We start from the raw sequence: 26,086 nt of genomic DNA, 5'->3' as shown, positions 1-26,086 counted from the left end.
GAGGGTGCCAGCGAGGTGGTGAGGGCGGCGGGTGCGGGGGCACAGCAGCCCTGGCCAAGCCCAGAGACCGGAGGACACCCCCCTCCCTGCGCTCTAACATGGGCAACTTCCCGCTGCCCGGGACGGAGTTTCTCCGTTGCCCACGGACATCCAGGAGGCGGTGTGGAGGGCAAGCAGGGTAACCCCCACTCCTAAACCACATCCATCCAAGGGGAGCCCGAGGAGCCAGCAGGTCCGGAATCACTGAGGAGGCTCCTCGTGGGGCCTCCCACGCACAGGTACGCGCTGGTCCTCTGGGTGTCTTCCGTTTGGGAGGGAGACACATTTTCATCCACTCTCCTCTACTGTCCTGCTACCATAAATGGGCGTTTGGGGAAAGAAGAAGAAGGGGTGTCTTACGAGCCACTCATCGCCTGTCGCACCCCTTCTTTGTGGGCCTAGGAGCCGACTGCTCCACTTCAACATCTTTCCTGGTCTCAGGCTAGAATTGGGACTTTCTTACTGCTTATGCCTCCCTTGGGATCACCATCTGAGGCCCAGCCACAAAGCGGGAGGGACGTCCAGGCCACACAGGCCAAGGTGATGCTAGACTGGAGAGGTAGCTTGGTGGCCTGATGGGAGCCAGTGTTGGTGTTTCAAAAGAGTGAACAGAACTGCTTGGGTGTGTTTGATGTACCCATATAATGTGTGTGCACCTCCCCACGGGGGTCTATGTGCAAATGTGTCTGTGCCACCAGTGTAAATGAGAACACCTTGCGTATCCTTCCTTGCTATGCATTCGTGGTATCTTCGCTGAGTGCAGGAGTCCTTTCCCTGCTGGTCCCTGACTGTTGGTCCAGATTGCACCTTACTCCCAGGGGGGATCCTGGCCAGCTTTCCCCAAGCTGACCACAGCATCAGATTGCTGCATTCTTTTCAAAGCTCAACCTGTTTTCTTGCCCCAACTAACTCGTGCGCTTCCTTTGAGGATAAGTAGGAGGGGGGATCAAGAGGGAATCCCTTTCTACCCGCCCCCTCTAACTTGTGGCGTTGTGGCGAAGCACAACCTCCTCGGGGCTCCTCCTTTTAGACCCGCTGCTCTCCAATTTCAGCACCTCGGCGCGGACAGCTCCAGGCCTGTACCTGCGTAGCCTCCCTTCTCCCCCCACCCCCACCCTTGGGAACTATGGGAGCCAGGCCTGGGGAGTGAGCAATCCCTGGCCCTAGCCTACTCCTCCTGCCCGGGCCTTCTCAGTTTCTAACTAGCTCCAGAACCCAATTCCAGATCCTTCTCCCAGCCTCTCAACATACACACCACACAGGAATCTTCTGTGTCAGGTAGCCGGGAACTCCTCCTGCTCTGCCACAGTGCTCTTTGCTCACTTCAGTTAGTTTAATGAATAAAATGAGATTTCCACTCCCTGAAAGGCAAGGCAGCAGAAGAGTGGGAATGGGGCCCTTAAGACACCCCCTCCCCAGCCTCATACCCCCTCTTTTGTTTCTTTTCCTAATCCAGGCCTCCTTGGGTCTGAGGTCTGGGGTAAATTCACAGCCCCTCACTGGTCATGGGTTCCGGGACTCTGTATGGAATAATATTCAAGGAGGTTCTTGTAAGAGTATGCCCTGGGCTTCACAGGAAATCTCCAGAAAGAAAAATCTTTCTTTCTTTCTTTCTTTCTTTCTTTCTTTCTTTACTTACTTACTTACTTACTTACTTATTTTTGTAGTAACAGAGTTCTATGCAATCCACACTTACCAGGCTGTGACCACTGGGCAGACTGGAGATGGCAGGCATATATTCCAGTACAAATGGAATCCACAATAAAGCAACTGCTCGTAGCTTGCTCCATTCCTGCATTCCACGGCCAGTAAAGCACTAGGGTATTGCCCCAAACACACGTCAGTCCTCCCTCTTCAGGAATTTCCTCATCCCAGCTCCTGCAGGAAGAGCTAAAAGGGCCTGTGGGCTATCCCAGTTGACTCAGGGACTGGCAGGGAATAAAAGCAGGGAGAAGTCACCTCTTTCCAGTCTGTTCCACCCAGTTTTGGAGACAGGCAGACTCCCTTCCACTCTGAAGCCTGAGTTTCAGTTAGTTCTTTTCATTAAATATTCTCTCTGGACAGCAAAGAGTAGGCCAACATTTTCAGGTCTGACCCAGGGGCAGATCCAGGGGTTGCCTTTATACTGCCAAGGTCAGCAGTGCAGAATGAGGTCCAGGCTTGGGGAGATGGTCACCCCTCTGCAGAAGCTCTGGGTCCCAGCTCGCACACTGTCAGCAGGAAATGGCTTTTCTTCTTAAATGGCCATTGTTCTGTTTGATGCTGAGCTACCAGGGAGAGGCAAAGAAAAGGCTCCCTAGCTGGGGACAAGGAAAGGGGTGATGGCCGTCCTAGCCCAGTGGCTCTTTCTTTTCACAGCTCAACTCCTGTGACATCCTCAGTGTTTCACGGGGTTCCAGGAGGTACAAGGAAACAACTGCCCTCCAAAATGAGTTCATTTCGTGACAGAAGAGCCATGCTTGACCAGGTAAAAGAGGCAGCAGTGTGGACGTGCATGCAAACAGTACAAAATGTGCCTTCCACTGAAGGTCAGTGGATTCCCCAGAGCCAAAACGAACTCTCCTGAGAGTACCAAACTACTGTCTTCTACCTAGCTTCATTTCTGGCCATTTGTCAAGTTTCCTTTGCTCCCTGGCTCCCCTCCTTGTCCAGCTGGGTAACATCTGGCTATGGCCATGGGGAAGAGTGGCCATGGTCAATCAGGTGCAAGGAAGTGTGGCCTGTGATACAAGCTTGGCTTCTATGGTTATTCAGAGCAGGGACCTTGGGGAGGAGCCAGAGAAGGCGGCTGGTCTTGCTGTCCTGGAAGCCAGCACATGGCATTTATACCAGGTGGCAGAGAGAATCCTATGGCTTTTCTTGTGTGACTGCAGGCATCGTAAACCAGGGTACCTGCTGGTCTTCATGGCCAGGTGCTCAACAGGAAGTTGAACTGATCAAAGTCTAGTCCGAGCATAGGCCTCAAATGCTCCCTTTGGTGCCATGCTGGCTGTGTAAGGTAGTCCTCATGATGGACTTCACGTTCTCCATCTGCATGAGGGGGTCTTGGTGATGACACCCACAGCTTGGGAGCTGGCTTGTTCTGAGGGTGCCTGACCCACAAGAATGCCTGGGATCCTGAGAGGCTGGAGTACCCTGGAGTCCGAGGAAGGCTGATCCAGGTCAAGTGGTAGCTTTCCTGTTGCCCAGTGAAGATCTCTCTTCACCAGGGTCTCAACTTCTCCCTGTAGAGACAGGTTGAGCTCTCTTGGCTCAACCTCTTGGGCTTCACCAGTCAGAAACCAGAGCCTGTGTCAGAGAGCCTTCTCCCTGTGTCAGAGAGCTTCCACGGAGGCGCAGATAAGGGATTGCTAGTTCTAGGTTAGCCAGATCATCCAACCCAACCCCCAGCCTTATCTGGCATCCCCCAGCTCCCTAAATAATGGACAGAATAAGGGCCTCCACAACAAGATGGCAGTGATCCTAAAATTTGTTCTTGGGGCCAAGAAACTCGGAGTTTTCTCCTGAAGGCTTACATATAAACTGCACTGTCTTCCAACTAGAGCACTGAGCCTAAGAACACTAAGCCAAGGTCCAGCAACAGGGTCTTCTTCATCTACTTCCTTTGGGTGAGACTCACACATCTTGAAGCACAAGTCTTGTGTGTGGCCAGCCTTTGAATCCTGCACCTTTCAGATTTGCAGTTCTGAGGCATCCTTTAGCCACTTTAAGGGTGAAAGTGACTAGGAGAGCTTCATTTCAGCACAGAAAAGCAATGCGAGTACTCAATCTTTCTGCTTCCTCCAGAGCAGTGGTTCTCAACCTATGGGTTTCTACACTTTTGTGGTGGGGGGTCAAATAACCCTCTCACAGGAGTCACCTAAGACCATTGGAAAGCACAGATATTTACCTTACAATTTATAATAACAGCAAAATTACAGTTATAGAGTAGCATCAAAAGAAATTTTATGATGGGTGGGGTCACCACAACACAAGGAACTGTATTAAAGGGTTACAACATTAGGACGGTTGACAACCACTGCCCCAGAGGCTACAAGTTCAGGGCTGACACCAACACTGGAAAAGTAGTTGTGAGACTCACTCGGTGCCATCTCTCTTGCCTATGTAACCCTGGAGTAGTCATTTGATTCCCAGCATGGAAATGGGTGAAGTATCACCAATCAAAGCCCTTCATGGGGCCAGCGAGTGATTCCATACAGTGAAGACAAATAGGTCACGGACACATGCTACACCTAGTCTCACAATCAGGTATGTTTGGCAGCAGTGTCTTAGTCACACATTCATGCACAGCCTGGGGTTGAAAGGCAGTACATTCCATGCAGGACCCATGAGGAATGCATTCAGAGCTACATCAGGCCTGAATAAGCTGCAAAGGTTTGCGAGAGGCAGGCTGTATGGTGATGAGGAGGAGGATTCAGTGGGAGTGTCCAGATCCCTCTGTGGGCTGATGGGGGAGTAAGACGTTCCAGCTGAGAACCAGGTAGCGAGCCACTGGCCTATCTGTGAGGAGAACTGACCAGGTAGGGAATGTTTCCCACACGGTGGGGCATGACTGGAGAAAGCACAAAAACTCACAGTTGTTAGGATTCACTGGGACATAGATGTTGTCTTATTTAGGGTTTTACTGCTGTGAACAGACTCCATGACCAAGGCAAGTCTTATAAAGGACAACATTTAACTGAGCCTGGCTTACAGGTTCAGAGGTTCAGTCCATCATCATCAAGGTGGGAACATGGCAGCATCCAGGCAGGCATGGTGCAGTAGGAGCTGAGAGTTCTGCATCTTCATATGAAGGCTGCTAACAGAAAGAATACTGGCGAGTTCCAGGACAGCCAGGACTACACAGAGAAACCCTGTCTCGAAAATACTGGCTCTCAGCCAGCTAGGATAAGGGTCTTATAGCTCACACCCACAGGACACACCTACTCCAACAGAGCCACACGGTCCAAATCGTGCCACTCCCTGGGCTGAACATATACAAACCATCACAGATGTCAAGGCAGCACTTGAAGTTTTCAGCTTTCACAGTGCTCTAAGGCTGTGTGTTCTGTCTCATTCATCCTTGTGATACCCCTACAAGAGGGTTGCACATCTTATGGGGAAACTGGGGCTGAGTATAAGACATGATCACCCAGATCGAGCTGTGACCTCGGTCTCCCGATGGTAGTGTATACTCTCTGCAATGGCTGCATTGACTTCTCAAAACAGGCACAGTGAGAAACACCGTCTCCAGACGTCCTAGGATTCTCTGTAGCCTTTCTTTGATTATAGTTGGGAGGCCATGGTAGAGACTCTAAAGCACTTTTGACACCCGTGATTCCAGATCCTGTAGCTGGTGAATTGATTTGCATATTACGGCATCAAAATTTCACTTGTGAAGGTCAGGGTGGGTTCAAGAGCACGGTATAGAGCTAAGTTAGTGAGAAGAACTGGATCCTAGCCAACCTCAGTCTCTCCCCTGCTGTGTGGCTTCAGGCCCTCTTAGTCTCTGGTCTCAGGCTCCTCAGCGTTAACTGAGGGGAAGATGGATGAGCACAGAGGCTCTTCTACTTTGATAGTGTTGTGAATCTTTGCAAGAACTCTAATCTGTGGAATAAAAAGCCCCGTCTACAGAGAAAGTGGGTTCCAGGACAGGGGTCCTTTTGGGTCAAGAAGAGTCACATTGACTCAGTCTTTTGTCGTGAATAACTGGTGGTATGGTGTATGTGTGAATCAAGACCTAGCCCAGGCCAGCCTCATCTGCCTCAGGGAAGTGACTGAACATGGCTGGCCAAGGTTAGTTTCCAGAAATTCCTCTGGGGACAGAAAAGTATGTGTTATTTTTCCATCTTGGTTTCTGAGTCCTGAAGGGTTGACCTCTAACTCAGCACAGTCAGCAGGCTCCCTCTAGGCCCTTCTGTGTGCACCTGCGCGTTTGCTGTGCCGTTAGCTCTGTCCTTTCCTTCCTGAGGGGATTTAACAAATAAATACCACTTAAGCTTTAATTTCAGATAAACTCAACTTAAAAAAAAAGTCTCAGAAAGTCCCCGTGTCCACTCTGGAAGCTGTCCTTGGCCCCTTTTTCTTGAGATTCAGGGTTTCTACTGCCTACAGGCACACGAGTGTGCTAAAAGAACAAAAAATAATGACAGCTGCAGAAGTTGCTGAGATCGAAGCTCACATATCCCGGAGTAGCAAGCCGGGTCGAAACTGGAGGCCTTTGTGTTTTTTTTGTGATCTTCCTTCTCATCAGCTGTAGATCTGCAGGATCATCACCAAGGTCAGGTGGCTGCACCACCCCACGTTGTTACCTGCAGTGGCTGAGCCCTGCCTCTGGGTAAAGCTGAGATGCTCACTGTGTAGCCTCCAGACTTTAGGCTAGCCTGCTTTAAAGGGCTTGTGTTTGATTTCACCTTTTAGTCTGAGGCAAATCCCTGTGTCCTCCTGACGACGCCTCCATTGGCTGGCTGCTAATAACCCATCTTCTCCCTAGCTGGTCTGCTAGCTGTGAGTTTATGAGGATGAGAAAGTTTTCCCTCAGGCAGTCACCCTGACTGGTTGAACTCAAGGGGTCACAACTTATTAGTGAGGTGAAGACAGGCCCTGTGTGGACCCCAGTGGGGTCTTGATGACGTCCAGAAAAATCAGCTCGAATTAAGTTACAGTGGGATGGATGTGTGCATGTTGACGTTCACAACAAAGTGAGTTGAAATGAACTCTCCTATGGTCATATAGCATTTACCAGGAAAATGAGGCCTCAGGTCTGACTTTTACACCCGATCCCCGCATACCTATGGCCATTCCTTGGAAGCACAGCCTGAAGACAATGGCTTCTTCCTTAGGGAGAGGATACTGTAATGTTCACCTGAGGAACTTAAGATGCTCAGGGATCTGATTTAATTAATATGAGTATGGTCCAGAGATCCTGATTTAATTAATACAAGTGTGGTCCAGGTATCAACAGTTTGTAAAAGCACCCCAGGTAAGTCTAATAAGCACCCAGGACTTAGGCTTCACCATGACTGAAAGAGAGCCCAGGCCAGAGTCTTCAGACCACATTGGACCTTGGCTTTTGACTCTCTCCTCTAGATGTTATTAATTAATTAATTTCTGTTTTTGTTTCTTGAGACAAGGTCTCAGGTATCTCAGGCTGGCTTCGAATTTGCTGTGGAGCTGAAAAGGACCCCGGACTCCTGATTGTCCTGCTTGTACCTTGTAAGTGCTGGCCTCGTGCACTACCAGCTGTGTTACTAGAATCCATTTTATACGGTGCTGGGGATCAAACACCAGGCTTTATGTAAGCACTTTGCCAAGAGAGTTTATTTCCCCGGCTTGATATAATCAGTAAATATATTACCACTTTAGAAAGCTCTCTCGGTGACCTTATTCAGCAAAGTGTGAAAGCACTGGCCTGGGATGGGACCTTGCTCCCTCTAAGTCAGCAATATCAGGAGGCCCCAGCAGCCTGTTGGAAACAGCAGACTTTCAGGCCCCACCTTGGTCTATTGAATTAGCATCACAGTTCAACAAGACTTCCAAGTAATTTGCATACACTTTAAAAAGTTGGTTTAAGGAGCTCTTTGCTTAATCTGGCTGATGGATGTTGGCCTTTAATTCTAGCTCTCAATAGGCAGAAGCAGGAGGATTTCCAGGAGTTTGAAGCAATTAGTGAGTTTCAGGCCAGGCAGAGTTACAGTGAGACTCTGCTGATAGGTAGGTAGGTAGGTAAGTAGGTAGATAGATTTAAAGACTTATGATATAATTAAAATACAGATAAAAGTTTTTTCTTCTCTTTTTTCTCCTCTTTCTTTTTTCTTTTCTTTTTTTTTAAACAGTTCATCTCTCTGTTGACTCATCGATTTGGTCGTTCTGTTGCTAACCTGTGAGCACTTGCTACATGCTTGTACCGTGCTGGGCATCACTTATTCAAAGAGGAACAGGGGTGACGTGGCATGGCTGTCAGTGATAACCCAAAGGTGAAGATAGTCCTGTAGAAGCTTGAGGGGACTGCTGTATGAGAATTCAAGAAATGTGCCCTCTGCCCTGGGAGCAAAGGAATCCTGCAGGGTCTGATGCAGTCAGGTTACAGAGGGAGGCTGGGATGACTACAGGTGAGACTGACTGACAGACTGCCAAGGGGTGTGCTAGACCCTTCAGAGGAATCATGGCTTTAGCTGTGGGCAATGAAAGACTATCTTCACCTTTGGGTTATCACTGACAGCCATGCCACGTTGCCCCTGTTCCTCTTTGAATAAGTGATGCCCAGCACGGTACAAGCATGTAGCAAGTGCTCACAGGTTATCAGCAGAATGACCAAAATGATGAGTCAACAGAGAAATGAACTGTTTAAACAAAAAAGAAAAAAAAAAAGAGAAGAAAAAACTCTCATCTGCTTTTTAATTATACCATAAGCTTTTAAATCTGTCTGTCTGTCTGGTAAGAGAAAGGGGGAATGTCATGAATCGTTTGTTCTCCAAGATGGAAAAATCCAGAAAAATACTTGAAGGCCCAGTGAGGAAGTGGACAATAAGGGGAGAGAGCAGAAGGGGAAGCTTGACAGGTGGTTCTGTTGGAGAACCCCAAGATTTAGGAGCACGGAGCATCTCGGGTGTAAATGACAGACACTGAATAAGACTGGCAGTCGTTCAGACACAGGGTGGAGGTGGCACCATTCCGTGAGATAACCTCATGTGAAGCTGGATATGCTAGGGCAGGCTGAGCCGCCAGTTGTGAGGAATCATAACCAAGGAAAGAAGCTGAGGCACGTGAATCTGAGAGCCCACACTGCCATGGGCTGTTGAAATCATGGGAGTGACGAGCCAGAATTAAGGGAAGGAAGGCAGATACATGGCACACTGAACTTCACTGTGTACAGGAAGGAAGGAAGACAAGACAAGAAAAGAAGTTGGAGTAAGGAGAAGGAGCCAACAAGGACCGAGTGAGAGAATAGGTCAGAAAATGAAAACAAGAGACTCCATAAGGGTACAGAGAGCATAATTCAAATGCTGCAGAAATAGAAAGACAGAGACACAGGGATAGAGACACAGAGACAGACAGAGAACAGAAGGATCGAGAGCAGATCGCAGCTCTTTCTCTGATACTGAGGAAGAAAGAAGATGCAAGTGGGGGTGTTGATTCAACACGAGAAAAGGAAACGTTGAAACAGTTGTTTCAAAGAGAGGTAAGATTCGGAGAGCTGTTTCCTGTTTGGGTTAGAGGAAATGAGCCAGTTTCTGAGTAGAGAAGATGAGTCAAAATGGTGAAGGATGAGGAGGGAGAGAAGGGAACGGCTAGTCATTCTGAGAACAACAGATTGCATCTTGGAGAGGAGTGTTAAAGTGGTACTCATGGGCTTCTCTATCCCCTGGAGAGAGGCTTGCTCACCTTCAGCCAATCAGCCAATCAGCCTTCTGTGGTGGTCCCAACAGTATGTCACAATGTTTCCAGCCACAGAGCTTCAGGAAGTGAGGACTTTGAAGGTGACTGGCTTCCTTCAAGTTTGGGGAATTGCCACGGAAAAAGCAAGAGATGAAAAGGCATTTAGGATTTGGGGGAGTGCATCACTTATATACAACGGCCATTGTTTTGTCTGATGCAGGTCAAATGCAGGGGCAGTCATTGCCTATCAGTGAGCCTTCCTCATAAAGATGAAAAATAATGGGGTTACTGGTTCCTTAGCTGTGTGTGTGGAGCCGTTTGGAGAAAGGAAAGCCCTTCAAGCTCTCTTCCTTACAGGTGGCTCTAGGGTTAGGAGACTTCTCTCTTACCTCTGTGTTTGTTCTCTAGCCCTTAGAAGAATCTCAGGATCTCAGGATCTCAGGGTTGGAGGGTTTCTTAGTCCAATGGGTCTCAGGCAGTGGTGACCCCTGGAGGCATTCTATAGTAAGCAGTGACTTGGATTGATTATCATAATGATTAGAGGCATGCAATTAACATTTAGGAGGAGGAAGAGGCCAGCATGCATGGCTGTGTGCTGTACACAAAACAAGCTTGCACAGATAGCCTTGATGGGTCCCTTGCCTGCCAGAGAGCTTTCACACATTTTCCCAAGCAGTAAAGCACAGTTCACAAAAACCTGAGAGTGGAGTTTACACATTTACCCCTTGAGCCCTCTAGAACCGGTTCTGTATATAAGTTGAGAAGAGATTATACTTTTTACAGGTTGAAATGGATGCTCTGTCATTATGAATTATAAACTAAGTCATTTTAATTGTATGTACCAATTAGGGAGTTACATTGACTTTTTTTTTTTTTTAATTCTTATTTCTTGAAAGTAGGCTTTTCTGTTACTTAGTTTCAAGATAGCAAGAACCTAGCCCAGTGTTTCACCCAGTAGGTTGAGTTCCCTCTACAGTAACTCTCCTTGCTGTCTGCTTAAACAGTTTCAGGATGGCACTCAGCACCTGCCCAGGTCATCGGCTCCTTCACCAGGGAACTAGAGTTTACAAATGATTGCCAGGAAGAACAGAACCTGCCACTCAGTACCTTGCCACCCCGTTTGACAGTCCTGGGTGTCTCCAGGCTACATAGAAAGTGACAGTTCTCTTCTATGAGATTTTCCTGATACTCGTGGATGCCACTGGCGCCGCACACTTTCACCTGTACACCACAACATTTGTGTTCAGACAGAATCTTTCTCTATGTGATGTGATTTGGGGGCCCCTTGTTATGCAGATCAATCTAGATACTGTACTAAGTAGGAAGAATTGACAGACCGGGATGACTTAGCTCATCAAAGTTTATAGTTTATAGACTCTTGACCAGCTTTTGCTACCCACTGCACCAAGCTCTGGGAGGACAGAGACAATGTAGAAGCGTCTTTTACCTTCAGAAGCTTATCTTGGAGTGAAATCTAGTAAGATGGAAGGTTAGTGCACACTCTTGTCTCCTTACCCTCCTCGGGCTGTTTATTTTATTTTATTAAAATTTACCAGAAGAGGGCATCAGGTTCCATTACAGATGGTTTTGAGCCACCAAGTGGTTGCCGGGAATTGAACTCTGGAAGAACATCCAGTGCTCTTCACCACTGAGCCATCTGTCCAGCTCTACTACACCCCCCACCCCCAACCTAACGATTTATTTTTGAATTATTATTTTTAAAATCATGTCTATGTGTATGTGTGCACCAGGAGAGCCCAGAAGAGGGAGCCAGATCCCCTGGAGCTGGAGCTATAAATGCCTGATGTGGGTGCTGGGAACCAAACCTGGGTCCTCGGGAAAAGCCGCCAGTGTTCTTAACCGTTGAGCCATTTCTTTAACTGGCAGGGATTTTATTTAAAGAAGAAACTCCTTACCAAGGAATGATGAAGAAAGGCCATGCACAAAAGGAAACTTCCATTAAGTTCTACACGCTCCAAAGCACGGAGTGGGTAGTGTAGTACGGCCACATAGAAGAGTGACTATCATACACTCTTTAGCTAGGGTACCCAGAGAAAGAGTGGGGGAGGGAAGAGAAAGGGTTTCCTTCTTTCCTAGACCCCCCTTGAGGGTGGTCTGCAAAGGGCCTGCAGTGGCAGAAGCAGGAGTGAGAGCTGCAACCAGAGCAGAGGGATTAAGGGAAGTGCACTGTGTCATGCCTCATGGCCTTCTTTAAGCAAACTGTTTTCATTCAGAGTTTTGTCCTTCAGCTGGGGGGCTAGAAGTTTCTTTTCCCGATAACTATGGATCCCTAAGTATGACAAATAATTCTCAACCAAATTTAGCTATTGAGAAAAACCTCACCTATATGTGTACAGCTCTGAAATAACCAGTATCTAATTTTTAAATATTTACATGTATGTGTAAATATTTATGTCTGAGCGTGTGTGTGTGTGTGTGTATGTGTGTGTATGTGTGTGGACTACATATGTGCAGGTGTCCTCAGAGATCAGAAGAAGGCATTGGGTCTCCTGGAACTGGAGTTACAGACAGCTGTGAGCTGCCATATGGATGCTGGAAACCCAACCCAGGTCTTCTGCAAGAGCACAAGGCACTCCTAACCACTCAGACACCTCTTCCGTACAATGTCTTATTTTTAAGTTTATGAATAGATGCTGCCCCATATGTTCTAACCCCAAGGGTAGTCTTCAACAAGACTGAAGCTGAGGAAAAGAAAGAGAAAAGGACCCCAAGGAAATAGAAATAATATCAGGAACAGAAAGACCTAAAAACAAAGGAAGCAAAGCTCACATTCACATCCACAGGGACTGGGGAACAGCGGCGGAACTCCAGGGGAGACAATGCAGCTGCAAATGAAAACAGTTTTTAAATGGCTGCCAAACGAAAATACTCAGGAAAATTGAAGAAGAGGGAAGTCGCTCTCTCAGAAAACAGAGCTGTAAAAATCCAATAGAATTGCAGACTGCGCTAAGGAGAACCCCCAGAAAGCAGGCTAACAAGACATATGGAAAAGATAACAGGGACGAAGGGGGAATCGATTGGGAAAGCTCATACTGGACTAATGGGCATCCCAGAAAGAGACAACGGGGAAAATTGAGAGAAAATGATCAAATAAATAATAGAGGAGAATTCTCAACCCTGAAGCTTGAGGGCCTTTAAAGAGCCTGCTGAGTTGATCCAGCAAAGAATGGACATCTATCTGCAGCAGTGTGTGCCAACCTCAAATTCCAGAGACAAAGAAAATAAGAAAAAAAAAAAAAAGCAAGCTCAGGGAAAACATATAAAATTCCAATAAACATTAAAATGGCGTGAGACATTTTCATGGCTCCAGAAAGCAGACAGAACAGGCCTTTGCAATTTAGAGAAAAAGTCACCTGAGTTCAATAGCCAGAAAAATGATTGTTGCGCTCTGGGGTAGAACAAAGGCGTTTTTCAGCATGGTAAGGACTTGCTGACTTATTTTAAAAGGTTATTAACAACATGCTTCATGGCAGGCCTGCAGCACAGGTCTGTAATTCCAGCTACTCTGGAGGCTGAAGCAGGAAGACAAGTTAAAGACCTGCCTGGGGTACAGAGTGAGTTCTAGGCCAGCCCAAGAAATTTGTTCAAGCCTCTCAGTCAAAGACAAAAAATAAAAAGAAGGAACACGGCCTTAGCTCAGTGGTAGAAGTCTTGCCTGCCATGCAGAAGAAAACACTTAAGCCAAGAACACCAGACAGAAGTTCAGAACCAGTGGCTCTCATCTGGAGAGCATCGGAGTGACATCCCAGAGTGCCCCAGCATGGTAGCTATGGCACATGTTGGGGTACTGTCACCCAATTTGCAGTCCTAAGACAGAGGGGTCACAACAGGGACTGCACGGAATAAAAGGAGGGGCCAGAGTAGCTACTTAAAGGAGACCCTGGCAAAGCATCAGAAAGTCAGTGAGAAATTCCAAAATTCTGCAAACACAAACGTCAGTCCTTGTGAGAAACAGGGACCATTAGAGAGCTCTTTCTGGTCCTGGCTGAGGCAAGCTTTAGTAATGACTCTTGCTACATGTGGAGAATACAAGTCTTAAGGATGCCTGGATCTTGCCGGGCGGTGGTGGCCCACGCCTTTAATCCCAGCACTTGGGAGGCAGAGGCAGGCGGATTTCTGAGTTTGAGGCCAGCCTGGTCTACAAAGTGAGTTCCAGGACAGCCAGGACTACACAGAGAAACCCTGTCTCGAAAAACCAAAAAAAAAAAAAAAAAAAAGGATGCCTGAATCTGTGTAGTCAGCCAGCACAGGAGAGACAGCACAGACAGTTTTAAAGCTACTGCTGACACTCAAGTAGATTTAAATGTGAATTAGTTAGGGGCTGGAGATGGCTCCATGGTTAAGAGCACTGACTGCCCTTTCAGAGGGCCAGGGATCAATTCCCAGCACCCACATGGCAGCTCTCAGCTGCCTGAAACTTCAGTCTGAGAAGATACAGCACTCTTTTCTGGCCTCTGTGGGCAAAACAAAAGTAACCTTAGAATTTTTTAAAATGTAAATTCTTAGTTAAATGCATGCTTCACCGGAGGCTCTAGCTGACAAGATGCATGGGTTAGCCTGTGTGGTGACTGCAGGGAGGTGGGCCAGCTTCTCTAAATGGTCTTTGAAAACGTTTTTAAAAATATATGTATTTTTAATTTCATAAGTTTGTGTGTTTATGTGTGCCTGTGTGTGTGCACGTGTCTGTGTCCCAAGAAAATTATGACTAGGTAGAACAGGACCATAACAATTGTAGACTTGGTCTTAGAACTTCATGGTTGTAAGTAGGAGTCACCAGTGAAGTGTTGTTGCTGTTATTTGTTTGAGACAGGGTCTCACTATGTAGCCTAGGCTGTTCTGGAACTCACTATGCAGACCAGGCTGGCCTCGAACTCACAGAGATCCTCTTACTTTGCCTCCTAAGTGCTAAGATTAAAGGTGTGCACCACTGTACCCAGATCAACAATGAATATTTAAAAGGAAAGGTGATTAGGATAGAATTTCTATGTTTGGAAAAATACCATGCTCACAGTAAGTCAGAAAGCTTATTATAAAAGGCTCTGGGTCGCGGAGGAAAATCCTTTTGGTCTCTGCAGCTTGTCGGGTGGGGATCGTGGTGGCCGTGGTGGGAGGTGGGAGGTGGGAGGAAGCCCATTTAAGCAAACACTTGAAAGCAAACGTGTGCGGAGGCAGTTGTTAGATAAGATGGACAAGAAAGAGGGTGGGTGGGCGCTTGTCTGGAGAAGGTGTGCAGAGCCCTCCGGGAAGGTCAGTGTGTGAGATGCGAGGGTCAGCTTGGAGGAACCGGCTAGGATGCGGGCTCTGGGGAAAGGGCGGTGCTGAAGCAGCAGACTAGGAAGCCATCTGCCTGTGAGGGCCAACGGAGGGAGGCAAGGGCCCGAAGAGCTCCCCACAGGCAGCGAAGGATCTGGACCAGGGACAAAAAGTAAATCTGGAGTTTAGCATTTAAAAAGCAAGGTAAGCCGGAAACAGTGGTGCACATCTAAACCTCAGCAGGCAGAGGTAAGGAGAGCCTGACTTGAGGCCAGCCTGAATTGCCTTTGAGTAACCTTGTCTCAAAATGAAATGATAAAATAGGGCAGTCTAAGGCTGCCGCGCGTGGAGCTGGGCATCGGTTCATGACTTATCGCTCAGTTTTATTTCTTCTCCTGTGAAATACCTATTTTGCGTTTGGATTATTTTTCCATTTCTATTATTTATTTCAAACCAAACTCATCAGCTAGCTTAATGATAAAGCCATGGAAGGATTCCCACTAGAGTCAGGAGCAGTTAGATGAAGTAGTAATTAAAGCAGTTAAATAAGAAGAAGAAATGAAGCGCCAAATTACAGAACAGGAAGCAAAATTGTATCTTTAGTGTTAAATGACCTGATTGCATAAGTCGAAAATCCAAGAAAATGACAGGGGGAAAAAATGTAGCTGGCAAGAATTCAATGGGATTGGTGATATAAAATTAATAAAGAAAATTAATAGCATTCCTCAAACAACCAGAAGTTTATAATTACAACAGAAGGGGAAAACTGATTGCAATAACAATAAAGACACAAGGATCATACAAGGAATTTACAACATTACTGAGGGTCATAATAGAAGGAGCTTCAAAATAGAAATAAAAAGTCTCATTCTTTACTTGGAAATTGCTTATCCAAAGTATTACAACGATGCTCATTCTTCTTAAATTATGCGTGATATTTAATTAACTGGGTGTCTCTTATTCTTGGAATCTGACAGGTTTATTCTTAAGTGTTTGTGAAAAAATACAAACACTCTCAAATATCCAGGAAACCTAGTCACCTCAGAAGAGATCAGCTCCCTTCTTTGTGAAAACATAATTAAAATAAAGAAGGACTGGAAAACACTCAGTCAGAGCAGTAGAGGGAATGAGGCACTTGGAAGGAGAGTCAGATTAATACAGGAAGTTAGCGTTCCCTGAAATGGCATCTCACTGGAGCGGCTAAGACAGGCTGTTCGGTATGTAAGGCCCCAACAGCTGGGGCCGTATTTTGAAGATCAAGTGACTCTGACTTCAATCTTTACATCAAAAAGGAGGAAATATTTAAAAATTGAAAGTAAAGTCACAAAAGTACTAGAAGAAAACATGGAATACTTTATATATACTTAGTATATATGTCTATATAAGTATGTGAATGTATGTAAATATATATGTACTTAGAATATATGTATACATAAGTATGTGAATATATACATATATAAATACATACACTTAGTATATATGTGTACATAAGTATATAAATATATATGTGAATGCATAAGTGTGTGTGTATATATGTGTGTGATAGATATATATATTCGTTTTTGTTGTTTTTTGAAGTGGGGTCTTACTCTGTAGTCAGGGCTGACTTTGAACTAGTGGCATTCCTCTTGCCTTAGCATCTCAAGTGCTGGCATCACACATGTGCCACCATACCTAGTGTGCTCTCTCACACTCTCTCTCTCTCATATGTGTGTGTGTGTGTATATATATGTGAAATTAATATATATTATATATTCATATATATATGAATAGCTATATAATAATATCATAGGTATGGGTTGTCAGGTAACTCAGAAGGTACAAGCACTTGTTGCCAAGTCTGACAGCCTGAGTTTGTGCTCTGAGACCCACATGGTGGAAGGAAAACCAGCTCCTGTGCTGGTTCTCAATCTCCATAGCTGACTTTCCATGTCTCTATATATCCCAGGAGCCACAAATGAAAGAAAAAGTGTATTTGTCTTTCTGTCTCTTACTGTGATTATCTCCAGTCCCACCACTTCTCTGTAAGGACACCGTGAGTTCTTTCTTCTTTAAGGCTGAAGTAAATTGCCCTGGGTCTCTATGCCACATTGTCTTTATCTGCTGTTCTGTTCTGCGAATATCTAGGTTGGTTCCAGAATTTAGCTGTTGTGAATAGGACTGCAGTAAACATTGGTGAAGAATGAAGCTAGGCCCCATCTCTCATCTTTTGCATAAATTCATATAGACCACAACAGCCTCAGTCTAGGACCTGAACATCTGGGGCTGGGGAGATGGCTCAGTAGTTAAGAGCTCTGTTGCTCTTGCAGAGGACCTAGGTTCAGTTCCTGTCACCCACATGGCAGCTCACAACCATCTGCAACTCCAGTTTCAGAGAATCTGATGCCTTCTTCTGGCACTGCATGCATACGACGCACAGCGTACATGCAGGCAAAACACCCACACACACAAAATAAAAAGAAATAAATCTTTTTTTTTTTTTTTTTTTTTTTTTTTTTTTACAAAGCCTGAAACTCCTAGAGAAAAAAAACTTAAGGAAAATGTTCCAAGATGCAGTCACAGGCAAGGATGTTTTAGCTACAAATGCTAAGCCATAGATCGATTAATTGGGGCATTTTCTCAGTGTTTCAATGTTATCAATAATATTATGCTAAGCACACAAAGGTAGACATCTAAGGAAACTTACTTATCTACATCCATGAGAAAAATTTCAGCAAAAATGAATTGAGTCAAAGATTTCAAAGGATCATGATGCACACAGACACTTTGGCTAGACTCTTTGGGAGAGTTTTCTCCTCTCCATTTCCCTGAATCTTTACCTGCCCCAAACATTCCTCTTCATCTTCAGGTTCATTGAAGTTGTTTTCCTGGATATGCTTATGTGTGCCTGGTGTGCATGCATGAGTCAGAAGACAACTTGTACCATGTGGGTCCCCGGATGGAACGGGGCTGCCAGGAATGGCAGCACGTACTTTTACTGACTGAGCCATCGCACTGGCTCTTAGTTAGCACTTAGTCAGTGTACAAAGTAGTAGTTTCACGTGACAGTTTCATACGCATATCAGCATGCTTGTTTCTTACCTGCCCCACCCCCACTGGCCTACCTTGTCCCTTCTCCCTCTCTACTCTTCCCCTTCTCCTCCCTAATAGTCCCTCTTTCTGCTTCCATCCCCAAATATTTGCTGCCATTGCTGCCTCTCCCTCTTCCCACTAGACATCTTTCCTCTTCTCATAGTTGTTTCTGTGTTTACGGTGTGTGTGTGTGTGTGTGTGTGTGTGTGTGTGTGTGTGTGTGTGTGTGTATATGTGAGTGTGAGAATGTATGTGTGAGTGTGAGAGTGTGTATGAATGTGAGAGTTAGTATGTGTGAGTCTGTGAGGGTTGTGTGTGAGTGTGAGAGTATGTGTGTGAGTGTGTTAGAGTATGTGTGTGTGTGAGTGCGGAAAGTGTATATGTGGGAGGGTAAGAGTGAATGTGAGAATGAGTGAATCTGTGAGGGTTGTGTGTGAGTGTGAGAGTATGTGTGTGAATGTTAGAGTATGTGTGTGTGTGAGTGCGGAAAGTGTATATGTGGGAGTGTAAGAGTGAATGTGAGAATGAGTGAGTCTGTGAGGGTTGTGTGTGAGTGTGAGAGTATGTGTGTGAATGTTAGAGTATGTGTGTGTGTGAGTGCGGAAAGTGTATATGTGGGAGTGTAAGAGTGAATGTGAGAATGAGTGAGTCTGTGAGGGTTGTGTGTGAGTGTGAGAGTATGTGTGTGAGTGTGTTAGAGTATGTGTGTGTGAGTGCGTGTGAGTGTGGAAAGTGTATATGTGGGAGTGGGAGTGTAAGAGTGAGTGTGAGAATGAGTGAGTCTGTGAGCGTTGTATGTGAGTGTGAGAGTATGTGTGTGAGTGTGTTAGAGTATGTGTGTGTGAGTGTGTGTGAGTGTGGAAAGTGTATATGTGGGAGTGGGAGTGTAAGAGTGAGTGTGAGAATGTGTGTATGTGAGAGTGGTATGTGAGTGTGAGAGTGTGAGAGTATGTGTGTATGTGTGTGTGAGTGCATGTGAGTGTGGAGAGTATATATGTAAGAGTGTGAGTGTAAGACTATGATTGTGAGAATGAGTGTGTGAGTGTGAGAATGAGTGAGAGTTAGTGTGAAAGTATATGTGTGTGAGAGAGTGTGTGAGTATGCACATATGTGTGTGAGTATGAGACTGTGTGTGAATATGTGTGATTGTGAACATATGAGTGTATGTGTGAGAGGGTGTGTGAGTATGTGTGAATGTGAACATATGTGAGTGTATGTGTGAGAAGGTGTATGTGTGAGAGGGTATATGTGTGAGAGTGTGTATGTGAGTGTAAGAGTGTATGCATGAGTGTGTGTGTGAATATGAGAGTATGAGAGTATGTGTGAGTGTGAGCATGTATGAATTGTGAGTGTGATTGTGTGTGAATGTTGTAAGTGTGAGAGTGTGTGTATGCATACATGTGTGTGTGAGTGGGAGAATATGTGTGTGAGTGTCTAAGAGTTTTACCTGCTGTGAAGAGCCACCATGACCAAGGCAATTTTTATAAGGACAACATTTAATTGGAGCTGGCTTACAGGTTCAGAGGTTCTGTCCAGTATCATCCAGGTGGGAGCATGGCAGCATCCAGGCAGGCATGGTGCAGGAGGAGCTGAGAGTCTTACATCATCATCTGAAGGCTGTTAGAGGAAGACTGGCTTCCAGGCAGCTAGGAGGAGGGTCTCAAGCCCAAGCCTACAGTGACATACCTACTCCAAAAGGCCACACCTCTTAATAGTGCCACTCCCTGGGCAGAGCATATACAAACCATCACAGTGAGTATATGTGGATTTGAATATGTGTGAGTGTGGGTGAGTGTATACATGGGAGGCTATGTGTGTGAGGTCTGAATATGGGTGTGTGAGTGTGAGTATGTGTTAGAGTATGTGTGTGTGTGAGTGTATATGAGTGTGAGAATGGGTGTGAGTGTGACTGTAAGAGTATGTATGTGAATGTGTGTGAGTGAATGTGTGAGTATGTGTGTGTGTATGTGTATGAGCATGTGTATGAGTGAGTGTGCGTGAGTGTGTGAGTGTAAGAGTATGTTTGTGAATGTGAGTGCGTGAGTGTGTATGTGAGTGTGTATCTATATTAATATGAGAGAACACAGACAATGTTTGTGTGAATCTGGCTTATTTTAATCTTTGCTATTATTTTTAATGCTGAAGATTTGTGGGAAATTACTGGGTTAGGGATGCAGGTCAGTGTGCAGCTCGTGCCTAGTATATGCAAGGCCCTGATCCCTGGCCCCAACCCCACAGCATATTTTATAAGGATATTTATCTTGAAGTCACATTGGGACTATTGTCCTAGCTGGGATTTGTAATGTGCATGATATTTAAAGTTTCAAGTACCTGTAGTGAAGGTGGAAGAGTGTAATAAAGTCTCATATTCCCACCACCCATGCCAACCATTATTAGCAGTTCTGATTCATCTCTCCCCCCTCCAGCCTTCCTCTATTATTTTGAAGCAAATCCCAGACATCATATCATCTTTTCCTGCAAATACCATTTTTTTTTTCTGAAAACATTTCTGCTGTGTGGTGTCTGTCTTTGACACAGGGAAAGAATTTGTACTTCAGCAAATCAAATCAGAAGCGAGCAGTCTTCCTGTTATCCTGGCAACACTTCCTCAAAAGCGCCTTCTGTCCCCCCACCAACCTCAAATGCCAATTGGATTTTCTGGCTTGCTCCTTTGATCCGTCTTCTTTGACACCGAGACCTTACTGCGGCAATTACTACGGGCTTAAGATGTATATGTTCTCATATTTGATGTGACAAGCGTGCCAGTCTCCCATTCAGACCTTTTCCCTCAGAGTTCTATGAATTCCCTCACTCAACCTTGTCTGGATAATGATAGAGTCCTTAACTAAGGCTCGACTCAAATCTCAGTTGAGATGCTGATACCTGTAGATGAGTCGGGGGAAGACGAACGCTTTTACAATGTGGTCTCCTCCTGACTTAAAACAAGGCCTGGAGTAAATGTTACAAAAACGGTGAGCTTTCCTTTTTGGGAAGTGTCAGACTGGTTGGGATTCTTCCCAGATTTTGCAGTTATTTGTCCAATCACCATACTGTGCTCCCACCACCCAGTGCGCAGCACGTGAGCTTTGCCCCTCGCCTGTCCCCTACTGACATTGTCTATTTTGCTTGATATCCAGAGTGAAATTTTGTGTTCTCCCATTATAATTTCTAGCTGGCTGTTTGCTAATAAAATTTTTCAGTATTTTCTTTTAAACTACCTATTTTTTTCCGAATCAATAATTGGTCTAATTTTTGCTTGATCCTCGAGTTTCAATGAAGACAATCAGGTTTTTAGCTCTCCCGGCTGAATAATGATAGTGCTTTTCTCTCTTTACTGATCACATCGACTGGAACTTTCAAATAAAGCAGTGCTTTGTGGTTGCTTCAATCAAGGGCTCTGGGCATTACAGGGCGGTGCTTCTCATCTGTTTGGCTTATAAATAGTTCTAAGCATTCTAGGAATCTTTAAATATGCTTATATTTCAGCTCAATCCAAATTTAAGAAATATATATATATATATCTCCTGTGCATCACAGGATAGATAACATATTTAATGAGAAACATACTTGTCTCCTGGTTAGATTTGTTCTCTATTTGGTTTTCACTTATGCTTGGATTTTTAGAGCTGGGCTTTCTCAAACATTTGGGGGTTCTCTCAGATGATTGTGCCATTTATTCTATTTCTGAGACAGAATGTATCAGTGTGTCTCCTGACTCTCACAGGCTCCACATTCTGGGAACAGGCTTCATGTGGTCTGTCTATTATTATTTTTGTTATTATTCTGCCTCCTTCTGTTTATTTCTGTTCCCATTAATGTTTGCATATGAAACCACAGATCATTGTTGCCAAAAGCTTAGCCGAGAAGTGGAGGAGAGAGGAAGAGAGAGGGGCATAGGGAGGGGGCAAGAACTTGGGGAAGTGAAAGAAAGGGGCTTTGGGGTGTCAGTGTAACCAGCATATGATAGCAGGGTGGTCCTGAGGAGGACAAGGGGCAGTCGGTGGTGTGAGACTCATGGTGTGAAGGAGAAAGGTAGTGTGGTGACATGGACTAGAATCCCAGGGACCGGAAGATGCTGGGGCAGGTTACAGTTGGAGACTTCAGGGCTCACTAGGGTCCAAGTTGTCTTCAGATTTGGAGGGAAAATTACAGGCAAGTCACTGGTGGAGTGGGAGCTGGAGAAGTGGGGCCACTTGAGCTTATTGTGGGGATATTTCTCCTTTTATTATTTCTTTTTAAATTTATTTTATTTTTGAGATGGTGTTTTGGTAGCTCAGGTTGGCCTTGAACCTGTTAAACTCCTTAGGATGACCTTGAACTTCTGATCGTCCTGCCTCTATTCCTGAGTACTGGAATCACAGGCATGTGGCAACACGAGTGTTTATGCAGGGTTGGGGGATTCGTGCATGCCAGATGAGCGCTCCCACAGCTGAGCTACATCTGCAGGCCAGATACCAGGCCTTTGGTTAGTTCATTTGACTTGTCAGTGGTGCTGGGGAGTGCTCATTGAGGTGACAAATGCTCTTCCACCGAGCCACACCCTCAACCCTTTAATTAGTCGCTGGTTGTGTTTTTGTTTTTGAAACAGGGTCTTATTGTGTAACCCCAGAACTTACTATGCAGACAAGGTTGGCCTAGAACTTGTGGTGATCTACCTGCTTTGGTATCAAATAGACCGGGATTTCAGGCACAGGTCACACTGAGCCCAGGCACAAGACCATGTTTTCTGTTTTGCAAACTTGTGTCATATTTTTTCTGATTGAGCTCTGGGAGTAGAAAAGGACTGAAAGACTGGGGTGAGGGTTTTGATGCATAAGTGTAGCAGACAGAAACTAAGGCCAGGTAGGTACATAGGTTTCACGAATTGGCAAGGTACAGTAGGGACATGAAGACATGCAGGCCTCTCCTGAAGAGGCTATCATATTCTGTCTTTGTTTTATATTTCTGCCTTGAGGCAAAGGCTCCCATTTTTGCCTTGTCACAAAACAAACAGTGCATCCTGGTTTCAGCTATGTTTCTAGCTTATGTAACGGGCTTCACGCTCTGACACTTCTTGACGGTTACAAAAAGTGAATGGAGTTGGGAGGTTCCGCTGGAACACCAGGAAGTGTGCTCTACTGTGAGTCAGAGGAGGAGTGGGGTAGACAGTGGATGTGTGAGCCTCTGCTTGCTCTTGGGAAGCTCAGGGGGGAGCACTTGGGTGATACATGAGAGAGCAGTTTGGGGCCTTTCCTTTTGCTCACTTCCTCCGAGGCTATCTCTGTTACCTTTTTCCTCTCCAGAGCCTGTGCACAAAGGCTCTGTGCAAGCCTTGGTTTTTCTCTGCTGCCGCCAGCAGTCCTTCTGCCTTGATTAGAAACTTCTAGATAAAGCATTCTCCCGGGCTTCATTTCTGTCTTCTTTATGCCCTTCCTTAAGCTCTGCTGCTGCCTGGCCTCCTTGGACTGCTCCTTTGGGGTCCAGTGCAAGGTCATCCCCAGAGCCTCCTCAGGGAGCACTCTCCTTTTTGCCCTGCTTCTCTCCCCACCCTAAGATGTTTCCCATCCTTCCCTTTCTCCTCCTACTTCCTCTTTTCTTCCTTCTACTTCCCTCTCTTTAATTTCCCATCTCTTCTTCCTCTTCCTCTTCCTCCTTCTTGCTCTAGCACCCAGCCTCTGTCATTTCTTTCTAAAACCTACCTGGATGGTTACCAGCTGGCTCTCCTCTCTGGCTCCTCCACCAGTGCTCTCTGGAGCTCAAGTCTTTAGACCCTGCAACTTTAATTCAAATGCTCTAAGAGACCACACTCTCTCAGCTTCTTAGCCAGTCTCCCTCCCATCCCCTGCCCTCCTGTCATCTCCTCCAAATACCAAGTCTTCCGGTCCCCAAGCTAGCTTCTCCTTGTGCTTTCTCTTGAGCCAAAGCTCTGTTCTCTCAGGAAGCCCAGGAAAGAGCAGGCCTCCAACTTCTACAATATACCCCACCCCAGCTACCTGACCATCTCACCCCCTCCACCGGGCTTTCTTGGGGGGGGGGCAGCAATCCCTCCCCCTCCTCCCCAACCCTCCTGTCTCTGCCCCTACAGCTCTGAGGTTACATTGGCATTTCACATGAGTCATGGGGATCTGAACTCAAGTCCTTATTATATTGTTTATAATGCACCCTCTTTTATCCAGTGAGCCGTCTCCAGGGCGCAGTTGTACGTTATTTTTGTTAGACACATAATTGAACATATTTGTGCATTCAGCATGTTTTCTTTTGATGTATGTATACACTGTGTAATGATCAGATCAGGGCAGTTAGCATATTCATCACTTCCAACTGCCACCATTTCTTTATTTCAGAATAGCAGGGATAGAGGGTTTGAAGTGTTCACAGTACTTTCCTATTTCCTTTTAATAGTTACACATCATTACCTAAAAATAATCACAAAGCTATTCTCTCCCTCATGACAAATAATCCATGCTCATGGTAGAAAATTTGGGCAACAGAGATAAAGACAAAGAAAACCCTAGGAGGCCTTCCACAGTGTCGCCAGCCAGGGACAACTCCTGTTAGCAGGAACCTGGACATGCGGTCTTTCAAAAATGTAAAGCTATAAGTTCAACTCAAAACATCTGCTGTTTGATAACCTGACTTTTAAGTTCTTAATAACCAACCTATGTATCTATTTCAGTATCTATTTCAGTAAGTACCTATGTGCCTTATTCTAAAAGTAGAAATGATTTACGTCCTAGATTAAAAAAAAAAAAACTTTTAAGCCAATCAGAAAATGAACTTGGAAGATTTGTCCTGCCAGAAATCACCAAGTACTGCCATGACTATGACAGCACAGTACAGGGTGGGGACAGACAGAACAGGGGGACTGGCTATTTGGGAACTGGATCCTTGACAGGGAGGAGTACTGCCCGTCTGCTGAGTCAAATGTAACTAGGCCATAAATGGGTGGAACTGGTTATCTATCCAGAGGAAAAAAATGAAATTTCTGTCCTACCTCCTGCCCTTCGCAAAACTCAATTCCAGATATATCCAGTATTTCATTGTAAAGACAAAACTAGACAAGTTTTAGAAGATAACAGATTCTATGAACTTGGACAAGAGAGATTCTCTAAACCAGACATACACAGAACAACCATGTTAAAAGCAAAGGTCGGTGCTGGGTGTGGTGGTGCATACCTTTAACCCCAGCACTCAGGAGGCAGAGCTAGGGGCAGGCAGAGCTCTGAGAATTCAAAGCTGGATAGGATTGCATAGCGAATTCCAGGACAGCCAGAGCTGCATAGTGAATCCTTGTCTCAACACAAAAGAGGCAAGCCTCTGTTCACCAAATGAATCACAAGAAGAAGGGGAAAATGAGCCACAAGCTGGAAGAAAACACCAGCAACACATTAAACCCACAGAGGCCAAGTCCAGTTCATAGTCAGAGGTCACACGTAGTTCACAGCTAAAGGCCTTCCACAAATAAAATCCCAAAAGAACACTGGGCAAAAGTTGAGGAGAGATCTATTCATCTCTCTTCTCGTGAGCTTACATCCAACAACACACAGACAATACTAGACCTCAGAAATAAGCAAACTGTAAGCTGGTCATACTGGAACATGGGAGGCAGAGGCAAGGCTGCCAGGTTGTAGCCAAGGTTAGCCTACAGAGGATGGCCCTGTCTCAAAAAAGGGGAGAAAGAAAAATCCAGCATGAAATAATCTAGCAAAACAAAAAAGTGAGAAACACAGACATAAAAACCAGTAAAGTCTGAGGAGTCCTGAAAAGGGAGCAGCGTATATGTTAAATACTAGGGTAGCTGTGGACCTATGTTGAGACATTGAGAACTGAGCGGAAAAAATCAAAAAGGTAGTAAGCCAGGGCCAAGTGAAGAACATTCCCCACAGTGAGAACAGCAGCAAAGGACCCAGCAAGTTATGAGTCTGATGAACCATAAGCAAGCCAGTGTGGGCAGAGCAGAGTGAGTGACCACCAGGAGCTTGCCCGAGCAGAGGGGCTTTGAGATAGTCAGAAACACAGCAGTAGTGGAGCTAGCAAGGACACACCGCGGTGCAGGCAGAGAGGAAGGGCTCCTTGATCCTCCTTCCCAGGGCATAGTCCCTTCCTGTGTGTTGTCACCATAACTGCTCCCAGCAGGGGCTCTATGCCCTGGAGCCTAACTTTAATCTCCCTTTCATATGGATATTCTATGTTCCTTTTATTTTTATCTAGATTTTCTGGATTGGCTTTACTGAGGTATACTTTATACACAATAAAATGCACTTGTCCAGTTTGATATATTTAGTATTTGTGTGCTCAGCAGGAGCCCATCACACTGATGATAGTTTTAGTCCGTCTTCTCCTCATCTGCTTCCCTGTTGCTCTG

General features: G+C 45.6%; 1 long non-coding RNA gene across 2 annotated transcripts; it reads left to right on the top strand.

Annotated features, from left to right (window-relative positions):
* On the top strand, nucleotides 1-20,979 carry LOC143434557 (uncharacterized). Of its 2 annotated transcripts, none has more exons than XR_013104149.1 (4): nucleotides 1-278; nucleotides 2,398-2,506; nucleotides 7,152-7,233; nucleotides 20,281-20,979. It is a non-coding gene; the product is annotated as an uncharacterized LOC143434557 (long non-coding RNA). The 2 variants fall into 2 exon arrangements; XR_013104148.1 differs by having other exon boundaries at nucleotides 7,147-7,233.
* Nucleotides 20,980-26,086: the final 5,107 nt, after the last annotated feature.

This window comes from Arvicanthis niloticus, chromosome 15 (assembly GCF_011762505.2).
Source record: "Arvicanthis niloticus isolate mArvNil1 chromosome 15, mArvNil1.pat.X, whole genome shotgun sequence".
NCBI classification, from domain to species: domain Eukaryota; kingdom Metazoa; phylum Chordata; class Mammalia; order Rodentia; family Muridae; genus Arvicanthis; species Arvicanthis niloticus.
Note: the sequence above shows the minus strand (reverse complement) of the source record. Positions and strands in the feature narration are given on the sequence as shown.